The sequence below is a fragment of the Callithrix jacchus genome, chromosome 2, assembly GCF_049354715.1.
Source record: "Callithrix jacchus isolate 240 chromosome 2, calJac240_pri, whole genome shotgun sequence".
Classification (NCBI taxonomy): Eukaryota; Metazoa; Chordata; class Mammalia; order Primates; family Cebidae; genus Callithrix; species Callithrix jacchus.
The window spans coordinates 149,388,407-149,413,994 of NC_133503.1; the positions used below are offsets into that span (position 1 = coordinate 149,388,407).

Genomic DNA, 25,588 nt, shown 5'->3' on the forward strand with positions numbered 1-25,588 from the left:
CAAAGTAGCCATGCCCACTTCCAGTTACTGTCCAGATCGCACAGTCCATTTTATTTTATTTTCTGCCTAAGTCACTATTTTATGTTTACACATTTATTGTCTGTCTACTCCACTACAATGTAAGCTTTAAGAGGACAGAAGCTGTGTCTGTTTTACTCCCCACTGGGCTGGCAGAATACATAGTTACGGAAGACATGATAAGTGACTGAATGCTTTCTTATTTCAGATAAAAAGAATCATTATGATATTAACACTGGTGACATGGATTTACATGGAGCAAAATTACCTTCTATAAGCACAGAAATAACAATTTTCTATACTATGTTTATTATGTACCATAATAATGGTGAAAATATCTCTCTCCCTCTATTATTTTGTTCTGTAGTGATGGTGGTGATAGAGTGGGCTAGCACTGCCTCCTAAAAATGGTAAGAAGTCCCGTGAAGGCAGACATCATGCTCGTGTTTCTTTCACACCTTTTTTGACATTTAGTTGCTCAATACATACATGTTGGTGATCACTGGTGGAGGGAGTGGGGAGTGGATGAGAGAGAATTACAGGCCTTCCACTTGTGTTTGATTAAACTGGCAGGACTTTCCAGGAAAAGCAGTGCTTCAGAAATTATGTAATTGACAGAAGGAAGGTCACATATTTATTTTCTAGAAGAAGAGTGATTGTCAAGTTGTGAGCTGAGGAGCCTCAGAGCCTCAGCTGGGCAAGGCTTATATGGAAATTTTTATTTGAACAAAGAGTTTTAGGGCTACATCCACGTGGAAACTACTTATTTCAGGATTGGAGCCTCCACAGAGAAAGATCAGAGGTGGGAATGAAACAGGAAATAGTTCCAGAGACTGCTGCTGTGTAACAAATTATCTTAGAACTCAGCAGCTGAGAACAACCATTTTTTACGCTCGCGCAGGAAGCTACAGGTCAAGAGGTCAGTGAGAGCACAGCTGGAATGGGTTGTCTCTGCTCCTGATGTGCAGACTTGAAGGAAAGGGGAGACAGGATGCCAGGATGAGGTCATCTAAAGACTCCTTCCCTCACGTGTCTGGTGATCAGGATGGCTCTGTGTGGCTTGGTGTCCTTACAGCGTGGTGGTTGCAGGGTTGTCAGCCACTGCATGTGGAGTTCAGGACTGCAAGCATACCGGTTCCAGCAAAGAAGACAGAAGCTATGCAGCTTTTTATGTTCAACCTTGGAAATCACACGGCCTCTCTTCCACTGTCTTCTCTTGGTTGCAACAGTCAGGAAACCCACCCACATTCAAGGGAGGTGACATAGATCCCACTTCTAAATGGGAAGAGGGTCTAAGAATTTGAAGCCATGTTTTAAACTAATATTAGGTTGGTGCAAAAGTAACTGCAGTTTTTGCCACTAAAAGTAATATAAGGGGCTGGGCATGGTGGCTCATGCCTATAATCCCAGCACTTTGGGAGGCTGAGGTGGGCAGATCACCTGAGGTCAGGAGTTCGTGACAAGCCTGGCCAAAGTGGTGAAACCCCATCTCTATTAAAAATACAAAAATTAACCAGGCATGGTGATGCATGCCAGTAGTCCCAGTTACTCAGGAGGCCAAGGCAGGAGAATCATTTGAACCCAGGAGGCAGAGGTTGCAGTGAGCCGAGATTGCAATACTGTACTCCAGCCTGGGTGACAGAGTAAGACTCCAGCTCAATATAAGGATGAAAGAAGCAAACAGAGGGGAAGAGAGGGACCTTGCACTCTGGAAAGGGAGATAGAATTGTGAATCTGCTGTGGATCCATGTTACATTAATTGCACATGTGCCCTGACCTTCAGTGGCTTTTATTTTTTGCAGCCAGCGTGTTTTGATGATCTTCTGAGAGAAACATCTCCTTCCTCAGCTCTAATGTGCTCAGGAGCTAAGAGCTGCAGAGCAATCATGTGAAATCTTTGGTAGTCATAATAAAATCGGTAAAGGTACTCTCAGGTACTAATGACCTCCTTGTCACCAAGCAGCTCCTCATCAAATATACATTCTCTTTTTTTTTTTATGTACATATACTTCTCCAAATATACATTCTCTCCTTTTCCACCTCCAGCTCATCTTGCTTTCCATCACATCTCATCTCCCGGCCTTTTTCATTCCTCATCCCCACCTTATTTCCAACTTCAGTCATGTTTTGGTGGACCCACCGCTCTTGGTGCTTACAGCAAGGAAGGCTAGTTGTTCTGAATTTACAGTACTTTTCAACCAGCCATTGGGAAGCACATTGAACTCCCCATACTCATTTTTACTGCCATTTTTTCAGCATAATTTACAAGAAATAGGAATGCATATTAGCTAATTGTGCCACATGGCCCTAGTTTCTCAGCAATACTTATTTTCATTAATGCTGCTGATAGAAAATGAAACAAATCTTTATCAAAATGCTTGCTAATGTAAAACTGAGAGTACCAGGCAGCCTGGAATAAAGTAAAGAAACACAATTGTAATATTGCTATTTTGGGAGTTTTACATTAAGCTCCTATACAATAATCAAAGATGGAAGTGTGATCATAAATTTTAGCCAAAATTTGGGAATATGGCAGCCACTCTGGGGCACATTTGCAGGAAAATCATAATGGAATTTGCTGACGACTATATATCAATTTGCTATCAGAGTAGACAGTATTAGAAACCCTGGACTCTTCCCATTAATCATTGTAGATGTGGCATCTCAAACAGAAGAGAGTTATGACTGTTATAAATCATGCACTGAGAGTTGTTTTTTACTTGAGATAGGGAAAACAGTTGAAGGAGTTTGGGATAGCAGATGTATTGTTGTCATTAGTTAAGGATGAAACTATAATTTAGGAAAGAAAAAAAAAAAAGGCCGGGCGCGGTGGCTCACGCCTATAATCCCAGCACTTTGGGAGGCTGAGGCGGGCGGATCATGAGGTCAAGAGATTGAGACCATCCTGGCCAATATGGTGAAACCCCATTTCTACTAAAAATACAAAAAAAAAAAAATAGCTGGGCGTGGTGGCGCGTGCCTGTAGTCCCAGCTACTCGGGAGGCTGAGGCAGGAGAATTGCTTGAACCTGGGAGGCGGAGGTTGCAGTGAGATGAGGTTGCGCCACTGCACTCTAGCCTGGTGCTTGGTGATGGAGTGAGACTCTTTCTCAAAAAAAAAAAAAAGTACAAGATGGTCTACTGCACAGAGAGCTCCCCAGAGCCCATCTGGTGGACAGAGTAAGGAACTCTGGTGGTGTAACTGGGTAGTAAGAAGGGGCAGGATATGGTGGAAAGTGCTTGGGTTTTGAAGCCCAACTTGTTTTTGAGTCCAGGTTCTACCTTTTCCTAGGTGTTCTTGAGCAAGATACTTAACTTTAATAATCTATAATCTATACATTGGGAATAATAATCACTATCTAGCAATGGTATTTTAGAAATTAAAATATTATAATAATCTTAGCAAAATATCTGCCTCATACTCAGTAGAAGTGTCTGCTTCATACCCAGCAAATATTCCTTTTCAAATAGATGTAGGCCACTATGTTATAATTAATAAGCAATACTACAAGCATTTGAATGTTTCTGCATGATTACCTATTTACTGTCTTTTGTTAAATTTTCTTATTGGGGGAGTGAAACTCCTGGCTAGCTTTGGGGTGGATATAGCATAGGGGTGCCCACCTATGTGGAATGGTTTGAAGAATCCTTGGCAGGGCCAGAGGGCCGGTGGCCCCATTGTCCTTCATAGAGCCAAAAATTGTTCCAGTTACAGATTCATTCCTCTGAGTTTTGAACAAACTTCCAAAATTTCAGTTCTTCTATTATAATGTGAGTATTCTTGGTAGTTGAGAATGGAGGAGAGTTATGAGAATGAGGCAAAATAGGTTAAGCTACAGATTGCAAACTCATTTCTTGCTCCTCTTGGGAAAACTAGACAGTCAGATGACACATTCTTGCCTAGCTGCAATTGGCTGCAAGGGGCAGCTGCCCAATTTCTGCGGGATGCCCACTCCTGATAGGATACTAGTACCTATGACGTTACTCTTGGCATTCTTTAGACATTTTCACTGTTTTCCTGCCCCCTGCAACACCTGAAAACTTATTTACCCGCAGTTTATTAGGGAAGAGAACTGACAGATGTCAGTCATGTTTAGTTGAAAGAGGGTAGTCTGTAGGTCCGAAGGCTCTATTGTTCTTTCATTATATGGGGTGGGGTAGGTTGCTGTATCTTTGAACTCTGGTTTCCTCCTCAGTGAGAAGATGGCTTAGAGGTTCCACAGTCTCTTTACTTTCTCTCATTCTCTGGTTCTTGATGGTGGTCTCGATCCTACCTGAAGGGAGCCCAGGATTAGAGAGAGGAAGAATGTCACAGGCAACCTGGTCTCTTTCCAGTTTGACCCATGCCCTCTTGGTGGTATCTGCTTCAGGGAAGTGAAGGGTCTGTCCAGAAATTATGATGCCATGTTACAGTGCCCTTATTCCCTCCTCTATAAAACAATTTTCCTGATGTCGGTTCTTCTGGAGCTATGTTATCTACTATGCTGACCACAGGCTACATGTGATTTTCCACATTAATGAAAATTAAATAAAATTTAAAAATTCTGTTCCTGGGCCATAAAATCTCATTTCCAGATCTCAAGAGCAACATGTAGCTAGTAACTACTTGGCAGAGGAGGCACAGAAAGAACATTTTGATATTCATAGAAATGCTACTCTTGTAGAGAGTGCTGCTCTGTATTCAGTGGCTTAACATCAGGGTGTTTTTATAATCACTTGAGCAGAGGTAATGCAATCCCTGGGGAAGGCTTCCAGTTTTAATCACACTCAGGTTAACAAGCCCATTGTTCCATTCCAAATAATGGTTGCTCAACATTCCATTCTGATGTTTTTTAGCCATGCAGTCGACATAGTTTTATTAAACACCACCCACTCATTGTGTACTAGTTAAATGAGGAATGAATGTGGCTCTGTCTCCAGATGAATGGAGAGAGAGAGAGACAAAAAAAATTGGATGAGTGGGGGTGTTGGTTTACAAAATAAATTGGTTAGACTGTAGGATCAGAAAATGATCTTTTTTCTGCCCATGAAGAATCACACAGTTTTCACAAAGTGGCCAGTTTCCACTAAAATGCTTGCCATTTATATAAAATATTGACATTTGTTGCAGTATTGCAAACCAAAGAGTCATTGAGTTCCAAACTAAAATTTTATAAAACAGTTTGTCCTGTCTAACCTTAAAAAGAGAAGGCATTTACTATATGCCAAGCATTGTGCCACCTGTTTCACATGCGTTTTATCCTGTGGGTTTCACAATACTTTCTTGACAAAGGTCAGATGTGCACCTACTGGAGAGAGCATCAGGAAAGGGGAAAGCAGAGGGTTTGGAGTACAGCAGACTGGGCTTAAATTTCAGCTGCATTACTTATTAAACTTCAAGACTTTGGGCATTTACTTAACTACTATTAGCTCTAGTTTCCCTATCTGTAAAATGGGGGACATGATATCTGCTTCATGTGATTGTTGTGCGGAGTGAGTCAGACAAGGTAAATGAAGTGCTTGGTGTAAGACCTGGCACACAGAACGTGAAGACAGGGAAATGGGTCAACTTCTGGGTCCCTATCACATTGTACCTTGTACACATTGGACACTCAGCAAGTATTTGTTGAATAGATAGATGGATGGAAGGATAGATGTCACAGTTACAAAACATTCTTCATCTGCAGAACATTTCCTGAGAGTGTAGGTGGTCGCCTAAGTACAATGATTTGGGGAGGCCAAAAGTCTCTTATTCAACCCCAAACAATCATCCCATTGGCCCTGGCTGCTGTTTTGAAATTTAAGCATTCTCCTTTCTATTCAGCCAGATGTCCCTGTTAAAAGTAAATATTGCTTTAGAGAAGGAACACACTAAGCTATTGTGTGCCATGGTTCCGGTCCAGCTGCCGAGCCGCCTAAGACTCTCCAGCACTGTGGAGCAGAAACAGCTCTGGTCTGGGAGCTGGACATTCTAGCCTCCAGACCTGGCTCTGCTAGCATCTGTCCTTTCCTGGGCCTCAACTTCAGATTCCCTATTAATTAAATGGAGTATTAGACTAGATCTTCTATAAATGGTTCGGTTTGTGGTTTCGTAAGCGGGTTACCAGGCAAGTGAGTTTTCATGTTGAGGCATGGAGCAATGCCTGGGTTGGAGGGCTTTGGAAGGAGCAATGTGGGGATTAGAGCCCTGGAAGGATAGGGAACTTATGTCCAGAGTGGTTATAGGATAGCTGATAATGACAGCCTAAGGGACACGTGAAGGTGAACAGAGGATCAACAATGACAATTAAAGGACTGTTTCACAGTACTGTTAGAAACCAACCTGGTTTATAAACGTCACCTAGGAGTCTTCCTGGACATTAAGTATCAACACACAATCACCTAGAATGAAGCCAGTTGACTGCTCCAAATGTGATCTTCAACACTGGGTGCCCTCATGCAGCCAGGCTTTGGTGTATTGTGGAAAACTGCTCCAGGACATTCCAAGGCGTGACTGTCCACTTGGTGGTGCAACCATGGACTGAGAGAAACTACTGGCCTGAAGCAACTGGCCTGGCCCATAGAAAGCAAGAATGAAGCAGCTATTTGTGGCTGTAGTTGTCCCAGGGAACAAGAGTAGAGCCAGTTACTGAACGCCTCCCACATGCCAGGCACCATAGTGGGCATTTCACACACGTTGTCTCATGTAAGCCTCACAGCTGTCCCTCGCAGTAGACACTACTGCCTTCACAACACAAATGAGGATGCTGAGACACAGAGAGGACAGAAGTAGAGGTGAGATTTGAGAATAAGATTTTTGGCTGCCAAAATTCACACCTTTTCCCAAGTATGTCACGCAACCTCCAGGATGTCCTGCAGATATCACTTGCTGTTACAGTTCCGTGTTCTCTGCCCATGGGCGTTGAGGGTGGAATTATTGTTCTCACATTTTTGCTATTTCAGGCATTTCTGGAACAAAGAAACAATCACCACCAGTGGCCCCATCTACCCTGAGAGAGAGCGTTTGAAGTCCTTAGTTGTATTTTCCAGCTGTCAGGGTTCCAATTTAAGTTTTCTGTTGGGTCTTTTTCTCTTTACACTTGGTTGATTGGAGTTATAGTCTGTGTTTTCTTCCCCACTTTGAGAACTCATGTTTAGGTTTTATCGAGATTCATTTCGTAATGCTTTAGAAGGTTAAGAAGGCTGAAGCTCCCTGGGTTTCTTATTAAGATGCTGCAGGGAAGAAGACAGAATGTATCTGTTTATTGGGCTAGACATATCTGTTGATTGACGCAGATGCTGCGAACATGTTCTGGGAACGATTTCAATGTTCTGTAATAAATAGCACTTTAATCAGGACTGGGCAAACTGGAGGGGTCTCGGCAGGGTTAGAGTTTCCTGGGAAGTGTCTGTTAAGATAAGGAATTAGCCAGTACTCACGTTTAGCATGCAGACCCCTGAGATGGGGCCTAGAGAGATATGCCACGGACTGCTGATCGACATTGGTGCAGATCACTCTCCCGTGATCACTTTCACCGGTACATTATTATCAGGTCAGAGCTTCCCCTTGCCCCATGGGCTTGCTGTGAGTGGGCGGCTCCATCTTCTTTCTTAACATAAGGGGAGGAGGGTGTGCAGGCTCCAGAGATGTGTGTCCTCTACTCTTTGCAGCTTCAGCAATTGAGTAGACTGAAGAAAGATGTTCTTGAAAGGTGGACTTTCCTTTTTATCATGATTTGCCCTTTGTTTTCTAGATTTTTCACTGTGAAGTGTGTTACATATTCAAGACTTCATATCATGTTATCAAAAGCCTAAGCATAAAATAAGTCTCAAGTGTGCCCACTGTCCCTTATGGAGCATGACGCTGGCTTCTTGTGCAGTCACCTTGTTGGAACCACTCCTTGAAATTTGTGCTTATCATGTCCTGGCTTTTCTGGATAGTTTTACCACATAAGATAGTTTGCTAAACTTCTTCCCTGTATTTAAAATGTGGCTTTTGTGTAATAAAGCCATGTGGACTCCATAGCAGTACCAAGTTTACAAAACTACCCCAGTACCCCTGTTTTGTAAACAGTAGCCTTGTTTGCAAAAACTGGTTCTGTTTTAAAATAGCTTAGATGACCTTTCTCCCAGGTGCTTGTGTTTTTATTATTCTCTAATGCAGAATTAAATGAAGAAATTTGTGCATGAAGCAAACTTCACCTCTGTGTCTCCCAATACCATACCACCCTCACTTTTAATTCTATGAATTAATGGATTTTACAGCAGGATGTTAGGACAAGAAATTTATCTGTTATTACATATACTTGGGGATTTATAAGAATTTATATTTCAATATAGAAGCAAATGGATGAACACTTTTGAACCCCAGTCTCATCCATTTCTAAACAGACCATTCGACACTCTTATGTAGTAAGTGTGGTTCTGAGGCAGTGGTCACTTTGTGATGCAGTCATGAAATACATGAGAGAATCTGGCCATACTTGTGTTTTTCCAGGTCCAAAGGTAGGATAATCCTCAGATGCTGATGTGAATTTAGTGCCAGGTTGTGATATGACCTGACACCCTTGCTGTTACTCTGGTGGAGCACAAATGTATTCTTTAATATAATTTGTTCATTTGGGATACTCGAGGCAAGCAGTTGAAACTGACTTTGGTTGGCTTAGGCTTAAAAGTAACTTCTTGAGAGATACCCAGTATCTGGTGGACTCATTGCAAAGTTGCAGGAACCAGACTTAGAATAGGGTTGGGGACAAAGGGAAGCCAGAGCCAAATTTAAAGTCACACCAGAGAGCCAGCTTGGTGAGCTGCTCAACACTGTTGCTGCTGCTGAGCACTGGGCATGGGGCTAGCACGGCCACTGCTGGTGTTGGCCTTGGATAAGGGTGCTTGGTGCTGCTGGACCTACTGGCCTGGCAACTGGCTGCTGCCACCACAGTTGCCAGGATGAAGGCTGTCTGTTCTCTGAGCCACTGGTCCCAGATTTGAAGCCCCAAAATGGATGTACCTCATTGACCATGACCATGATCTGGGCCATGACTGCCAGAGAGTCTGAGAAAGCAAGAATCTGGCTATCTCGACTGCTGTCATGTAAGGGGCTTTTTTCCCCACTAAGATTCATGGCAGGAAATTTATCAAATGTAGGAAGGAGTTCAGATACCAGAAGGCCACAGTCTGACCATACATAATCAACTCATTTTATCTAAAGGCATTCTTTTGAACTTTTAATGTTCCTTCTTGCTGACATCTTTATTCTTTTAATAGTCTGTATTTCAAGTAGAAGGAGAAAACATAAAGAGATAACATTCATTTCCTTTTTTTTATAGCTTTCGTGAAGTTTCTGTAAGCAATACTAAGAGGTAATATTGCCTCTGTTAGACCCCCACCCCAAGAAATTGGATTGGAGAAGTGAACACACCTTCTTAGAGTGCAGCTAAAAATAGACCTGGAATGGATCAGATGAAAGGAAATAAAAAACAATTATTTAAATGGGGAAATAAAAAACAATTATTTAGATGTTGCTTAAACGTGGCTTTTCCTCCTTATTAGTATAAATAATCAAATTGTGTATCTCCACGAACCTAACATTTTAATTTTCGGATGTATGCCTCATTGCAATTCAAAGATAGGTGGGTGCTTGAACATGTGGAAGTAAAGCTTAGTGATTACAAACAGGGTGCTGGGGTTGGACGAACCTGGGTGCAAGTCCTTGTTCAGCTGTGTGACTTGAGGTATGTTTCTTTACCCTCTTAGTCTATTCCTCATTTGAAAAAGGCAGTGGTAATCCTTATCTCATTAAATAAATTATATGCATAAATCCCATGTTAAGTATTTAGTGAGATAGCTGTTCTTATACTAATACCTGATATAGGAGAACAGAGGAGAAATTTGTTCTCTCAAAGTAAAAAGGGGTTGCTTTTGGAGGAAGTGTCAAGCGGCAGTCAGTTGACAATGCGATGGTTGTTGCAGAGAAGATCTAGCACTGGGGGGTAAGTGTCGTGGACTAACGGATGTCCCAGGCTCCCTTCAATAGCTAGCTCTATGGTACAGTAACTCTCTCGAGAACTCAGACAAGGATGAGACCTTTCAGCTGGGCTACTCCTGATGTTGACGGTAAAACACCAGCCACTCAGTGTCCATCAATGTCAACCCTAATCTGGAAATGAACTGACCAGGCCAAGGTGGAAACCAGTTGGTCTGTCCAACAGTAACAAGTCCATAAAAGTGGCAGCCACTTTCACCATCATCATTGTAGCTCTGATCACTTCCCATGACTTGATTTGGCTAATGTGTTGTGTGTGTGGTGGATGGAAGAAGCGAATACAGCTATGGCTATCTTCAACAATAGCGAGATATCACTGTCATTTGCAAATCAGTTTAAAAATAGGAGGCCTTCGCAGCTGGGCACTAACAGCTAATTCTTTGGGGCAGTATTTTATTACATTCAACCATAGAAAATTAAAAAAATAAAAAGAATGGCATTTTCCCCTTCCAGTGCAAAACCTCCTGGGATTCATGATCTATCCTAATTATATCTTCTGGGGTAATCCTGAGAAATGTTGTCCATTCCAGTAGAGCCCGTGCCATGAATAACTGTTAGAGTGCTCATCTAGTTTTGCTACAATGTAAGGATTTCTAGGTCTAAACTCTCTTAACAAATTGATTAGGATAAGTTATTGCCTATATTGTGATTAAATTATATTATAAGGAATTATTTTATCTGATGGTATTCCAACATGAGAGCTCAGGCAGAATAGTACACAGGATGAGAGTACAGATCTACTCATGATTTTCCAGTACATAATACATTGTTCTTAACTGTAGTCGCCACATTGTATAATAGACCTCTTGAACTTATTTCTCCTTGCTAACTGAAGTTTCCCATCCTTTGACCAACATCTCTCTCCAACCTACAACTCTCTGCACCTAGCCCCCAGTAAACACCATTCTACTCTCTGCTTTTGTGGGTTTGACTCTTAAAAATTTCATGTATAAGTGAGATCTTGTGGTATAATGTTTGTCTTTCTGTGCTTGGCTCATTTCACTTAATATGATGTCCTCCAGGTTCATTCATGTTGTTATAAATGACAGGATTTCCTTCTTTTAAGGCTGAATAGGATTCCATTGTGTATATACACCATATTTTCTTTACCATTCACCCACTGATGGAAACTTAGGTTGATTCCATATCTTGGCTATTGTGAATAATGCTGCAATGAACATGGGTGTGCAGCTATCTCTTCTAAATGATTTCATTTCCTTTAGAAATTTACCTAGTCGTGGGATTCCTGGATCGTATGATTGCTCTATTTTTAATTTTTTGAGAAACCTCCATATTGCTTCCCATAATGGCTGCACTAATTTACATTCTCATGAACAGTGTGCAAATGTTCCCTTTTTTTTTTACCATATTCTTGCTAACACTTGCTGTCTTTTGTCTTTTGGTGATAGCTGTTTTAACAGATGTGAGGTGATAGCTCCTTACAGTTTTAATTTTAAGGGAAATGCACATTTAAAAATACTATGAGTGCCAGTAGTGAATGTGGGATCCTAAAAATTTATACTGGACCACGGGAAGAATTTCTTCTGTTAGGCCAGAAAATGGGCTAAGAGTCAGAATGACCTAGTGTTCCACTTTGTTTCTGTGTTATTCCCAACCTACCTTGAGTTCTGTGTCTGAATTTGGATGCTGAAGACTCTAATTTTCAAGGAAAGGGAAGGCCTGCCCAGGATAAGTCTGCCAGCAAGTCAGCAGAAGTAAGCCTACCCATTGTATAAAGCCAAGCTGGCATGAGTACCACTCTGTGTCTTCTCCATCTGGGGGCAAAATCTCCAGCCTTGAATAGGAGTCAAACCTGGTATGGTGGCTTTCGCCTGAAGTCCCACCTACTCATGAGGCTGCGGCAGGATCCCTTGAGCCCAGGAGTTTGAGGCTGCAGTGAGCTATGAGCACATGACTGTACTCTAGCCTTGGCAACAGAGCAAGACCCTGTCTTTAAGAAGAAAAAAAAAGGAGTTAAAAGTTAATATAGAACCAGAGAGAGAGAGAGGGGCCAGGTCTTCTCAGATGGGGTAATCCCTGGTTTGACTTGCTTTCTAGTCCCATGAGAGGAAGACCCACAGTAAGGGACGAAGCCAAAGAGAAATATGTGGCGGGGTCTTTCCCAAGTGGCAGCAGCTTAACCCATTTCACCTTCCTGACTTCATAAAGGAAGACACGGGAGACTTTTCTTATTTTTACTCCTCTCATTAGACTCCTCCATCTGGAAAATGTGGTCTAAGAATAAACTCCCAGGATTGTCTATTTTAACGTATCTGCTCCTTTGTGGGAAGGGTGAGTGTGAAAATTTGGGAACATGCGCAGTGGATAAAGCCATTATTTTATGCAAAACAGAAAAGATCAGTGCCCCCACTTTGGATGGATGTAGCTCTGTACCAGGGCACACAGCTTTGTTATTCTCAGAGAAGCCCACAGAGCAACCAAGGAAGCTGTTGCAGCAGGGCACTAGTAGCTGACTCTCTTTGTAACTGTGGGCTGGGTTCAGCTCTCACATGCCTGCTTGAGCCGAGTGCTTTTGCATGGTAAACAACCTGGATCACTCTACATGGTCCCCTGGTGGTGGTAATGGGCAGGCTTAAGGGGTGTGATATTGGGGAGGGGGCTGAAACAACTCATGGAATGTGCATCTAAGCAAGGTAGAGAGATGCAGAGCAGGGAGGAGTTCAGAAGGGGTGTTTGGCTTGTTTGCTTTTTTTTTTTCTATCTTAGCACTCTTTATTAACAGAACACAATGTAGACTATGGATTCTATTTTGAAAAAGAAAGAGAAAAAAAGGCATAATCTTTGCTGTTGAGATGTGTGCAGGCTAACTCAGCAATTCCCTTCCCTCATCCTTTCTGCCTCACTACTTATTACATTTACTTCTAGTTCTTCCTCTTTAAATTGAAAAAGCAGAGAGGCAAAACCAGACACTGTGATAATGGAATTTTATGTTGTAGTCTTTGATTACACTTCCCTTCCAAAGCCTCAATATTTCACATTGTTAATAATAATGTTCTTTGTAGGAAAAATCCTTAATTTGAAAATGTTGCAGATGGCCTTTTATCAGGAGCTATGGACTGTCAAAATAAATAGATCTAATTATGAACCATTGTTGTTGAATGGGCCATCTTAAATAATAGCAGTAAAGTTTCCAAAAATTAAAAAAAAAAAACCTCACATTTTAAAAAGACCTCAGAGTAATTAGTGGTCTTTGGTTGATTGGTTTTCAACAAGTTATTCAGCAGATGGAGGCTGTCAGATTTCTTCTGGTACATTATTTTGCAACTCAGGGGGATTGCATGCAACTTCAGCATCACCTTTTTGTTGAATAGGATTTGGTTTAGGAGAATCCTACTGCACCTGTACATTAAGATGGAGCCATTTGAAGAAAATCTATGTTTGGGTAGTCAGTTTAGGATTGTTAGATATAGCTTTATGCATCATCTCTTGGAACTGCCATGAAGGTGAAGATGTGAGACAGCTAACATTTCTCTGCAACAATTCCTTGGGTTGCTGAGTTTTGGTTCTTGTCATCAAGAAAATGTTTGCACTGGAGCAAGATGTGGAAAACCCCTGATGAGAGGATATTGATGTAGATTCGTGAGCTCTGCCAAAGTAATGTCATTACTGCTGCTCCATCCCGAGGAAAAGATCTTAAACATATGTAAATAGACAAGTTATAAATTGTAATTAATATCTGGTAACTGGAAGTCTTTACTTCATTTGTACTGAGTGACTACCTGAGTTTACTAAGGAAAATTTTGGAGATCACAGATTTGAGTTGAAGTCAATAAAACAGGATAAAACTCTAGATGATGAAACTTAGCTTTTGTTGATTATTCTATTTAGCTCTTAAAACTGCAGTAAGAGGTTCTATTAGTGGAAAATACACATGGATTCAGAAAATATAGATAAATCGATAGGCAATTGAAATGTCTACTTTTTTTCAACATGTAAAACATTGAGTTCAAAGTTCTTCATAAAACCACAATTCCTAAATTAACTTTAAAATTAATTAACAGTGAGCCTTATTATTCCCATTTTAGTGCTACAAATCCAAGTTATGGAGAGAAAATTTTAAAAGAAGAGGCAAGAGCTATGACTATAATTTAAATGTATTGTTCTCCAGTCTTTTTACATGTATTTGAAACCAGTTCATTAACGATGACCTTGTGTAGGAAAAATTGGCATTTGTGCCAAAAAATTCTTTGTGTGTGTTAGTTTGCATGCATATTTTAGAGTTTTCATGTTAAAAGTATAGGAAAGACCTACTTGACAAAGGTGAGTTTTGTTGAAATTTTGGGGTGAATATAGATTTGAATTCATATAAATAACATTGACAAAAATCTAGATGACTGAAACATATTTCCTCTTTTGCTAATTGGAGTTAATTGAGCACTTAAGCTGCAAAAAATAAGAGGTTATATTAGTAGAAAATATATATAGGTTTAAAAAATTTAGGTAAATCTGTAGATAATTGAACTATAATTCAGGAAAACAGTTAATGAAGCCTCTTTTTCAACACCTAGATTAGTGCCCTAAGAGAGTTAAATTCTTATTTTACTGTGAAACTATTTTCTTCCACACCAGAATCTATTGTATGTTGGCAAAGGAAAATGGACTAGTCATTGATAACCACCAAGAGTTTACTACTTGCTCAGGCCACCCCAGTGTTCAGTGTGTACATAAAGTGGAAAGAGTTTTAAATGCTACCTTTGCAGGATTAAGTTTGGGTGAATCCAGAGATATTTGCTGTGAGTGTGGCAAAATGATTATCGTGGAATTGGTTGTTGAATTTCAATTTTTTTTTTTTTTGCTGACAAAATTCATATTCCCAAGTCCTCTTTCCCTTTATATTTTAAATTGAAGAGTATTTAAGTGAAAATGCAACGCAGACATATCTTATTCCCTGCACTTCTTGTTTAAATTGTTAGTGGTTTTTTTTGTAGTGGGCTATTTATAGAGATCTTGTTCATAAAACTTGCAGGTTTTTCTTCATAAATCTTGCAGCTTCAAGAGGGAGAAAAGGAAAAAAGAAACATATTTCCTCTTATCCCCTTAGTGTCCCACCTCAAGTACTGGACACAAATGTGCAATCCTTAAAGATTCTGTTGGCTCCTCTCTTGGCTAATCAGGCAGGGTGGAATCAGCAAGGGTCCAGCTCTCACTGTTTTCCTATGAAGTTGTTCCAATGCGTGACACATCCGCCTTATGGAGGTTTAAATTGGTTATGTCTTCAGGCTTGCAAAAGCAGGTTCTGAAATTGGTGTAAGCACTTGATTTATTGGAACATATCTGATGGTGTATCATCGACTGACCCCTGTGATATGAGCTTTCCTTCAAAAAAGGTCCATCAGAGACTTGAAGTTTCACCATCAGATCTTTGTTTACTAGGCATATTTTTCAGCCTGAAGGAAATCTTTCCTGGCTCCCTGTAGAAGCAATAGGGAGTTCTTCATAAAAGAGTTCTTCTCCTTAGGGGAAGAACCCAGGTAAATGTGTTGCATATCTTCACTTCTTTTACTTGAATAAGAAGTTTCCCTGTGGTATTCTTCTTAGGGGAACTTTAGGAAGAAATGTTTGATCGTGAGAATGGTAACTGGAAGTATGAACTGGAGTATAACATTACCCATTTAAATAAATTTTGCTTAAAATTTTTTAAAAATGACTTTCCAGAGGCCAGTCAAAGGCCGCTTTCCACCTGATATTGGGAATTTCAGGGTGGGATTAACAAGAGACGGGAAAATGAAGATGGAATTATAGCTATGTATCAGCAGAATGGACAGTTTTCTAATGTGTATCTCTAATTCAACATTGGCTTATTAGTTTATTCATTAGTTCAACAAATTTTTATTGGATATCTCTGCTAGGCAAGATTCTGGGCACCAGAGTTACAAAAGTGAATGAGGCATGTTTCTCTTCCTTCAGGAGCCGAGAAGGAAATATACAATTAACTATAGTGATTGTTTCTCACACTACCAAATAAAAGTGAGGCTTACCTATTTCTCAGTGTTGTTTTTTGTGGACAAATAAGTGAAAAAACTTCTACTAGAAAAAACAAAATTCCTATTCACTATTGGATTGTCTGTACAATATTGTCATCAGTAAACCCTGTAATGGAAATACAGGATTTGGACTGTGTGTGACATTGCCAATTTCAGTTTGTAATTTGTTCAAACTTGCAGGTGATAATTGTATAATTTCTTTTGAGCAACAAAGCAATAAAAACCATCAGTACAAATTCAGAGTATCCTTAGTGCTAGAGATCTCTATTACACAATGATTCCTTACACTGTGTGGAGTATGAAAGTTCTATGAAAATATTTCTCCACAATTCATTTTTATAGTAGTCCTGTCAACAGGTTTTATTAATTCTACTTTTCTGTTGAAAATAAGGAGTCTTAGTAATTGGGATTGAGTTAGTCATCCCAGGTTATAAAAACACCAGTCTCGGAAGGATCTGAAATGAAATGTCTTCTGCCTTTCAATCCGGAGAAATGTTTTCCATACCTCAACGAGGACTAATGTAAGGACCAAGTGTTAGAACTAACTATGGAATATCACAGCTATTGCACTGATGAGAGAGGCCTTATCACTTCTTAGGTTGCTCAAGAGGATGACATGGGCAGAATAATGGCCCCCAAAGAGGTTTATGTTCTCATCTCTGGAATCTTTGAATATGTCAGTTATAGGATGAAGGAGAATTAAGAATGTGGCTGGAATTAAGATTACTAATCAGATGATCTTAAAATGGGGAGATTATCCTGGTGGGCCCAATTTAATATTTTAAGAGGTAGGAAGGAAAAGAGAGAGTGTTGTGACTCAGGAAACTAAGGGGCAGTAGTCACAGGGATTCCGGACATTGCATTCTTTAAAAGTGGAAGAAAGGGTCACAAGGCACAGAATGTGGATGACCTCCAGAGCTGGAGAAGGCAAGGAAACAGATTTTCCCCTAGAGCCTCCAGAAAGAAACTCAGCCCTATGAACCTCTTGTTTTTAGCCCACTGAGGCTCATAGGACTTCTGTAGGAACAATGTGATGACAAACTTTTGTTGTTTTATGCCACTAGCGGTAACTTGTTAAAGTAGCAGTAGGAAACTAATCTCCGGGGTGGCTGTTAGAGCCTGATTTATGGCTCTCTACCTTCAGAGCAGACAGTGTGACCGGTAGCCCGCTGCTATCACCATGTGGGAACGTTATACGTTAGATCAATAGTTTATTCAATAATTTTTAATGAACATTTATTGTACATCTACTTGATACCAGTTTCTGTTCTAGGCCAAATGGTAAACAATACATACAGAATCTTGCCTTCATGAAGCTATCATTGTAGAAGGGGAAAGAAAATAAATAAGTAAAATGCATCATATATTAGATGGCGATAAGTGATGAGAAAATTGTAAGGAGGTAGCAGTACAGTAATAGGAAGCAGTGTGTGTGTGTGTGTGTGTGTGTGCACCTGTATTTGCATGTGTTTATTAGATTTGTAAATTTTAGATGAGGCTTCTAGGGCAGGTTCACAGAGAAGGTGGTATGTAAATAAGACCTGAGGACTTCTTTCAGGAAAGAGGAAACAGCCAGTGGCTTTCTGACTCAAGCAAAGGAAATGCAAAGGCTCTGAGGATAGAGGGTTCCTGGTATAGGAGGGATGGGAGATGGTGAATAGGTGATAATGTAGGTAAAACTTCCAGGGTGCCAGGTTGATCTTTTGAATAGTAGCTTATAGCCCCCCTCTGGCTGAGCCTTGGAGCTCTTCTCCTCCGCTGGTGGTTCTTTTTATAAAAAATGTACTATTTCTACTGCAGAGAAAAAGCAGACCATTTCCAAAGGGCAGCCTAAGGGAGCTGGAGGCAGAGAGTGCCAGAGTGTTTCTGTGCTGATAACCAATTTTATGGATCAGTCATTTTAATTAATGAGGAGAATGGGAGAAAGTGATGCAAACAATGTAAGCCCTGGTTGGCATTTCCTTAAATGTTGAATACCTTTTACTTTTGAAAGGGTAAGGAGTTTGGTTAGTGACTGGAACAGGCAGAATTGGGGTTGCTCTAAACTCAACCAGCAGGTCACAAAGTGCTGTTGGCAAAGGTTGGCGTCTTTTTCCTGATTCATATGTCATGTATTTAATGTAATACTGCAGAGTAACTTTGATCTTTCTGCTTCTAGACAGAAGTCACCACCACTATCCCCCCAAAACTATTGGCTAGCATTTCTTTAAACAAGCAGGCTGTATTAAGCACTTCATGTGACTCCATCAGGGGAGGAAGGGAGGAAGTTGCGAGGGTCGGACACACAGAGCTAAGAAGGAGGCAGATGTAGGTAGAAGGGCCGACCAGTTGGCAGCAAAAGGCTGTTCCAGGTGTACATTTGCCTTGGGAAATGGGAAATAGGAGGGATGCCAGAGTTTGGTTTCTCATACAGCAAAGATCTATGAAAGAGAGAGAGAATAGTAATGGAGTAAACCAAAGAAAGAAATAAGATGCCTCCAGAGGGATAGGCAACTTTGAAATATGGCCTCAAAATCCTTTGACACTCCTTCCATCAAGAAGTGGGGTCCGTGTCTCTTCCCCTTGTATCCTCTTGTGACTGCTTGATCAATAGGATGGGGTAGAGGTGTCAGTTTAGGCACAGATCTTCAGAAATGGGTTGCTTCTACTTTCTGTTTGCTGAGAGGCTCACTCCTGGAACCCAGCCACCATGCTGTGAAGAAGCTTCACCTAGCCCACAGAAAGGACCATATAGAGAGGGACCTGCAGTCAGCCATGTGTGAGAGCCACCTTGGAAGCAGATCCTTCAGCTGGTCAAGCAATCCCAGCTGACATTACAAGGCACAGAGATGATCTGTGCCTTCTGAGCCCTCTCCAAACTGTAGATTTGTGATAAAGTGAAATCACTGTTGTTATTTTCAGCTACTAAGTTTTAAGGTAGCTTGTTATATGTGAACAATTATAACGTGGTGCATTTTAGGTGACCAGGAAGGAGAAATATCAGGTTTCATGCAATATTGAGGATGCTTTGTTATTCAAGTATATAAAATATAAATCATGATTAAAATCTTTTAACCATTTAGAGTTTTTTATACTCTTTTTAGAAAAATGCACATAAACCAACCTTTTGAATACAGTTTCAAGAGTCTCAATACCTTCTACATCCATCCATGGGCATAGACTCCAAGCTGAGAACCTCTGTGCTCAGAATCTCTCTTCACTACTGTTTGTTATAAAGTGTAATTTGGTGTAAGCTCAGGGAAGTAAGAGGGAGAGAGGACACTGGACTTTCTGTTGTTAGACTTGTGTTTTATTCCAATCTTTTCATAGACTTGCTCTTTGATTGTAGATAAAGTGTAAAACCTCTCTATATCACAATTTCTTGGATAGTAAAATATAGATGAAAAACGTGTCCTTTCGGCTGGGCATGGTGGCTCAAGCCTGCAATCCCAGCACTTTGGGAGGCTGAGGCAGGTGGATGACGAGGTCAAGAGATCGAGACCATCCTGGTCATATGGTGAAACCCCGTCTCTACTAAAAATACAAAAAATTAGCTGGGTATGGTGGCACGTGCCTGTAATCCCAGCTACTCAGGAGGCTGAGGCAGGAGAATCGCCTGAACCCAGGAGGCAGAGGTTGCGGTGAGCTGAGATTGCGCCATTGCACTCCAGCCTGGGTAACAAGAGCGAAAGGTGGATCACAAGGTCAGGAGATCGAGACCATCCTGGTCAAAATGGTGAAACCCCGTCTCTACTAAAGATACAAAAAATTAGCTGGGCATGGTGGCGCATGCCTGTAATCCCAGCTACTCAGGAGGCTGAGGCAGGAGAATTGCCTGAACCCAGGAGGCGGAGGTTGTGGTGAGCCGAGATCATGCCATTGCACTCCAGCCTGAGTAACAAGAGTGAAACTCCATCTCAAAAACAAAACAAAACAAAACAAAACAAAACAAAACAAGACAACACGTGTCCTTTCTTTCCTCAAAGGAATGTTGAAATTTAGAAAAAGAAAAAGGAAGTGAATATGTTTAGAAAAGTCATAACTTGCCCTTAGGAAGTACACAATGAGTATTTGTTGAATTTTTAGCTGTTGTTATGCATAGGGGATTGCTTGATTAGGTTTCTGTGGTGTTATGATAGAGATGTTGGTTTTCATCCATGGTACCTGGCTTCCAACTACCACAGTACTTGTTATAATGTTGGGGCACTTGAGGCCTCAGGAAACGAAATCTTTGTAACTTTCTCTTGTCCTCCTTTCACCAGCCCAAGGCAGGACTCTAATCTGAATGTCAGTCAAAATAACCTCATTCCAGATCATGTTCTTTGCAGGCACATGGATGAAGCTGGAAGCGATCATTCTCAGCAAACTAACAGAGGAACAGAAAACCAAGCACTCCATGTCCTCACTCATAAGTGGGAGCTGAACATTGAGAACACATGGACACAGAAAGGGGAACAACACACACAGTGAGGGGAGGGGACTTAGAGGATGGATCAATAGGCATAGCAAACCAACATGGCACGTGTATACCTATGTAACAAACCTGCATATTCTACACATGTATCCCATTTGTTGTTTTTTTTTTTTAGAAGAAATATAAAACAAAACAAAATAATACCCCATTCCAGAAAGAGTCCTGCTCTATATCCAAGAGGAAGGAATGCTACATAGAGAGGCCAAGAAAAGTCTTTGTGATAGGCATCGATGGGTTTAGATAATGCACTTGTTGTCCAGTGACATTTCTACATGGCTGTCAATCATGTCTGTGTAATGAAGCTTCAGTAAAAATCCAAGAGGATTGGGTTTGTGGAGCTTCCAGAGAGCTGAACGCGTGAAGGTTCCTGGAGGATTGTGTATCCAGGAAGGACACAGAAGCTCGTGCCCTTTCCCTCATATCTCACCCTGCACATCTGTATCTTTTGTAATATACTTTATAATAAACTGGTAAGGGTAAAAGTGTTCCCCTGAGTTCTGTGAGCTACTTCTAATTCCAGTTAATCGAACCCAAAGAGGGGGTCATGGAAACCCCAACTTGAAGCTGGTTGGTCAAAACACCAGACTTGTGACTGATGTCTGCAGGTAAAAGCATCCTGGGGCTGATCCCTCAACCTATGGGATCTGATGCTATCTCCAGGTAGACAGTGGCAGAATTGAACTAGAGGACACCCAGCTGGTGTCCACTGCTTGGTATGTGGGGGAAAAACTCCATACCTTGAGTAGCAGAAGTCTTCTTCTGTGTTCATGACTATTGTTGCAGTGGTGTGAGAACAGGGGATAAACACTTCTGACATAGAAGCCCAAACCTGTAAGGGCAAGATTTTGTCCATAAAACAACCCTGGAACAAGGTGCCCAGGGGAAAAGTACCAAAGAGTGTAGGAGTGAAAAGAGATCAGTACAGACACCCCACCCCTGTCACCCATGTTAACTTTTACCCTCTGTTGTCCTTAGTTTTCTTTCTTTTTTTTTTTTTTTAATATTTGAGAAGGAGTATCGCTCTGTTGCCCAGGCTGTAGTGCAGTGGCATGATCCTGACTCACTGCAACTTCTGCCTCCTGGGTTTAAGTGATTCTCCTGCCTCAGTCTCCCAAGTAAGCTTGGATTACAGGTGCCCACTACCATGCCCAGCTAAGTTTTGTATTTAGTAGAGATGGGGTTTCACCGTGTTGGCCAGGCTGGTCTTAAATATCCTTAGTTTTACATTCAATGTAGGGGAATTAGAAGAAACAGTAGCATGCAAAGATTGATATCAGTTTATACCAAAACAGAACACTGCCCGTGAGCAGAAGGAATTAACAATACACACAAAAGTCTAACAAAATAGAAAAGAACATGGACACTGGCTCTAACATTGGCGTCATTGGGATAGAAAGTCTATTTACATTGTTTCTTATGAGGTCAGCAAAACATTTTAAATAGCCATTCCTTGGCTGCCTGCAGTGGGTCTGCAAATGTGAAATAAAACATGGACTGCAGACCTGACTTATGAGCAGGATGTTCCAAATTTCTTTCTTTGCTTTCTGCTGTAGCAGATCACCTTGTACTGTATTGGTAGATTTTTATCATCTCAGATGAAAGAATCCCATTGTTGGCCAGGACAAATCCAAAACACAGGTGACGAGTGGTAACACCCAATGGTAAAACCTGATTCACTGTGGTTGTTTTTCTTTCACATTGTGAAACTATAAGGATAAAAAGGGGCAGGAAGGTAAAAGCAGCAATCATGTCTGCATAGACTGAAGGCAATTTAGTTTCTATCAGACATGGTGACAGTGATGAATGCATCGCAGACTCTGAAACAGCAGATGCCAAGCACAAACTGTGTCACAAGATCCCAGATCAAAGATACCTACCATATGTTTAGCTCTCACATCAATGTACGTCAAGTCAGTTTTGAACTAGAAACCTTTAGATATACGATTCATTACCCCTTTCTCCTTTTCACTCTTTTTCGTCTCCAAGAAGTTCCCAGAATCTGAATTTAATCATTATTCAGGTTTGAGTACATTTGCATATAAATACATTACTTGTGATTGATCCAGTGAAAGTTCATGTGCAGGGCTGCCCCTGCCCATGTAGCACTGGCTTTCTGCCCATCAGCGCTGGAGCTGGCAGAACCCCCCTGCAGAGGAACAGAAGCCAGTGATCTGGAGGGGCCTGGAAAGAGTCTTAGAAGGGTAATTACAACACGCGTTTCTTCCTTTTAGGAGTATCTAATTGGGTTCAATGTGAAGGTATCTCACTCTCAGGCACATGGAAGACACTGAGTTACAGAGGTTGAAACGTGGTCAAAAATATCCATGAGTGTATTAAATCCATGAGGATTTATTAGGATCTCTTAAGCATTTAGTTTCCCTTTAAGGAAATCAGTGACAATAAAGAAGCACACAGCCAGCTTAAGATGCTGAAGCAGAGTGAACTAAATTGATTTATAGCTCATAGGAAGAGAAAGTAAAATTCCTAGTCAGTTTTTTTTTAAGCATAAACTAAAGGGAAAATTACTATATTTTTTCCAAAGTTTCTTTAGTCTAGGTGTTGTTTACCATTTTAATTAAAGGTTTATTATTTATTTTCTATAATATATAAGTCTTTCAGGAATTACTATTAATTTTCTTTTTTGCATTGGACTTGGTGCTGGGGAAACAGAGACAAAGTATGCAGAGTCTTTGCTTGTTGGGAATTCACGCTCTGGCAGCCTATGTGGTAAATAACTAGCCATGTGGACAAATAACTACGGTGCAATTTGTTGAGAGAAACAGAAGGCAGGGCAGTGGCACAGGTGGAAGTGCTCAACGGGGGTACAAGGAATTGAGGGAAGGCTTGAGAGAGAAAGAGATCTGAGAGCTCTATCTTTCTAAAAAGTTGGGATATTCCAGGTAGATGGAAATAGGATTGAGAGAAAGAGGTGGACATTCTGACAAGGGGGGTTAGTAAATAGAAAACACAGAGGTGGGGATAGATTATGGCCTTGGGGATCGTTGGTAGGTTGATAGGATTAGAGCACCCAAACGTTAGCCCGGAAAGACTGGGAAATGATGCTGGAGAAGAAAGCAGGGCACAGGTCATGGAATGACTTGCAGGCTGTACCAGAGGCACTTGGATTTTATGAGAGCCTTGTAAGGATTTTGCGTCAGTGTTGCCAGTGGCCCTCTCATATTCCCTTGGCAGTTACTGTTCCTACACAAGACAACAGCTGGAAGTCTCAGAGACTACAAGTTTGCAAGACTGTAATGAGGCAGGGCCAGAGTACCAGGAGTTAACATCCTTGCGAGGAGCGCTCAGACAATGATGAATAAATAGCTCAGATTCTTCACCCCTGGTGAGGATGAATCTGCAACAGGGTTTGTATATCTTTGAGGTTCCCGGTGACATTGAGTCTCGCTCACAGCAGTTGACTGGTCTTTCACACACCAGTATTGGCTTCCTTCCCATACTTGCCATTCTCCCATACCCTCCTACATTTTGCTTCCTGGGATCCCTTCTCAAAAAACTACTTGTGCTTAAATTCTTAGCTCGGGCTTTACTTCCGGTGGAAGCCAATCTGGGACAGGTTTCTGGCTTGCGGAGGAACAGTGGCAATGAGGGTGGACTCTGGGTGATTTTCATGAGAATGCAAATGAGAGTGGAAGACTCTGATGCAATTTCGAAAGTACAGTTCATTGCAATGATGACTGAGCTGGATGTATTCTGGGAGAGAGGGAAGGACTTTTCAATGATTCAAGGTTTGGGTTCATTGACTGGTGGAATCCATTAAGTAAAATAAGGAATACAAGAAGGGGAACAGGAGTTTTGGTGAAATATATGGGATTTGGATTTGATTATGCTGAATTTGAGGTGTTACCATGGACAGGGCGGGCATTAGAGAAGAGAACTAGTTGGGAGACCCCAGTTTGAAAGCTGAGCATCAGCCCCTAAGTAGTAGTGGAAGATGTGGTTGTGGCCATGGTCACTCAAGCTGAGCATGGGGATAGGGAGTAGGAAGAACCCAAGTAAAACAAACCTTTAACAATCAAATGTATGAGGAGGAACTTGCTACAGAGAAGGAGTGATCTGCAGGACCAGGCAAGGGCCAGGGGAGTGATGTCATAGAAGCCAAGAGAGGGAACAGTGTCAGGAGGAGGGAGGGAGCAAACAGAGTCAAAGGCTGCAGAAGGGTTGTCCAGATCAGACTTAGTGCTCCTATTGGATTTGGAAGGTGAGTGGTCATTGTTGTAGTTAAGAAGTTCATACTAATTTGGATCAATTAGAAAAGTAGTAGAGATTTCCTCCACTTAAGACATTCAGTTTTATTACTTGAAAAATGGGCTAACCAATAATTGCCTAGAAGAGGGATTGCTTTAATGAATGGATAAGAATAATTTCTAATTATAGGTAAGCATGATTTGAGTTAGTATACTGAAAAATGCCGCCCTATATTTATGTGATTTGTATGAAATTGGGTACTTGGAAAGCTTCAAGTTTGTTCCACTAATTAGGTAAGGGTTTTTCTTTTAAGCTATTTGCTATTTTTTAGTTTTATGTTGGTCCCTATTTCTGCTTGAATTATCACAGGTTTCAATTTTGTGGTGCTAAAGGGTAAGGTTTAATCCCATAGCTGAGGCCCCTTTGAATTCTGAATAACAGTTCTACTTTCTTTATGCTACTTAGTTATTTGTGGCTAAGAGTCTGGTCTGCAGAGTTAGACTGCTTAGCTAGTATAGTAGCTCCAACACTTACTCTTTAAGCTCTATGGGCAGGTACTTAGCTACTCTGTGCCTTGATTTCCTCATCTGTAGAACAGAAAGAATACAACTTTTTCCTGAGGTTAATTCTTAGCACCAAATGAGTTAATTTATATAATGTATTTAAAGGTATGCCGGGCACAGAGTAAATGCTTAGTACATTTTAGCATTAGAAATATTTGTTAGTATTTTTTCTAATTATAATTTGTTACTATTATTAAAAACTAGGAGGCAGAATATTATACTATGTAATGATGGTTGAACTATAAAATAGATTAGGTTTTATAGTTCTCAAATTTTCTGCCAAGTCTCTGGACCAGGACAAGTCCATTCACCTATCTGAGGTCACATACTTCACCTATAAAAGA

The 25,588-nt window shown here is 40.9% G+C and overlaps 1 protein-coding gene across 5 annotated transcripts in view; it reads left to right on the forward strand.

Moving 5' to 3' along the window:
• Positions 1 to 25,588, forward strand: part of PDE4D (phosphodiesterase 4D) — a 1,594,380-nt gene that overhangs the window by 104,261 nt on the left and 1,464,531 nt on the right. For 2 of the 5 annotated variants that reach the window (XM_078365478.1, XM_078365480.1), the window contains exon 1: positions 12,252 to 24,694. The exons of the other annotated variants lie outside the window; for them this stretch is intronic. The gene's annotated coding sequence lies outside the window, so the exon portion shown is untranslated. Of the gene's footprint in view, positions 1 to 12,251; positions 24,695 to 25,588 lie in introns of those variants that run through there. 5 annotated transcript variants of the gene reach the window in all.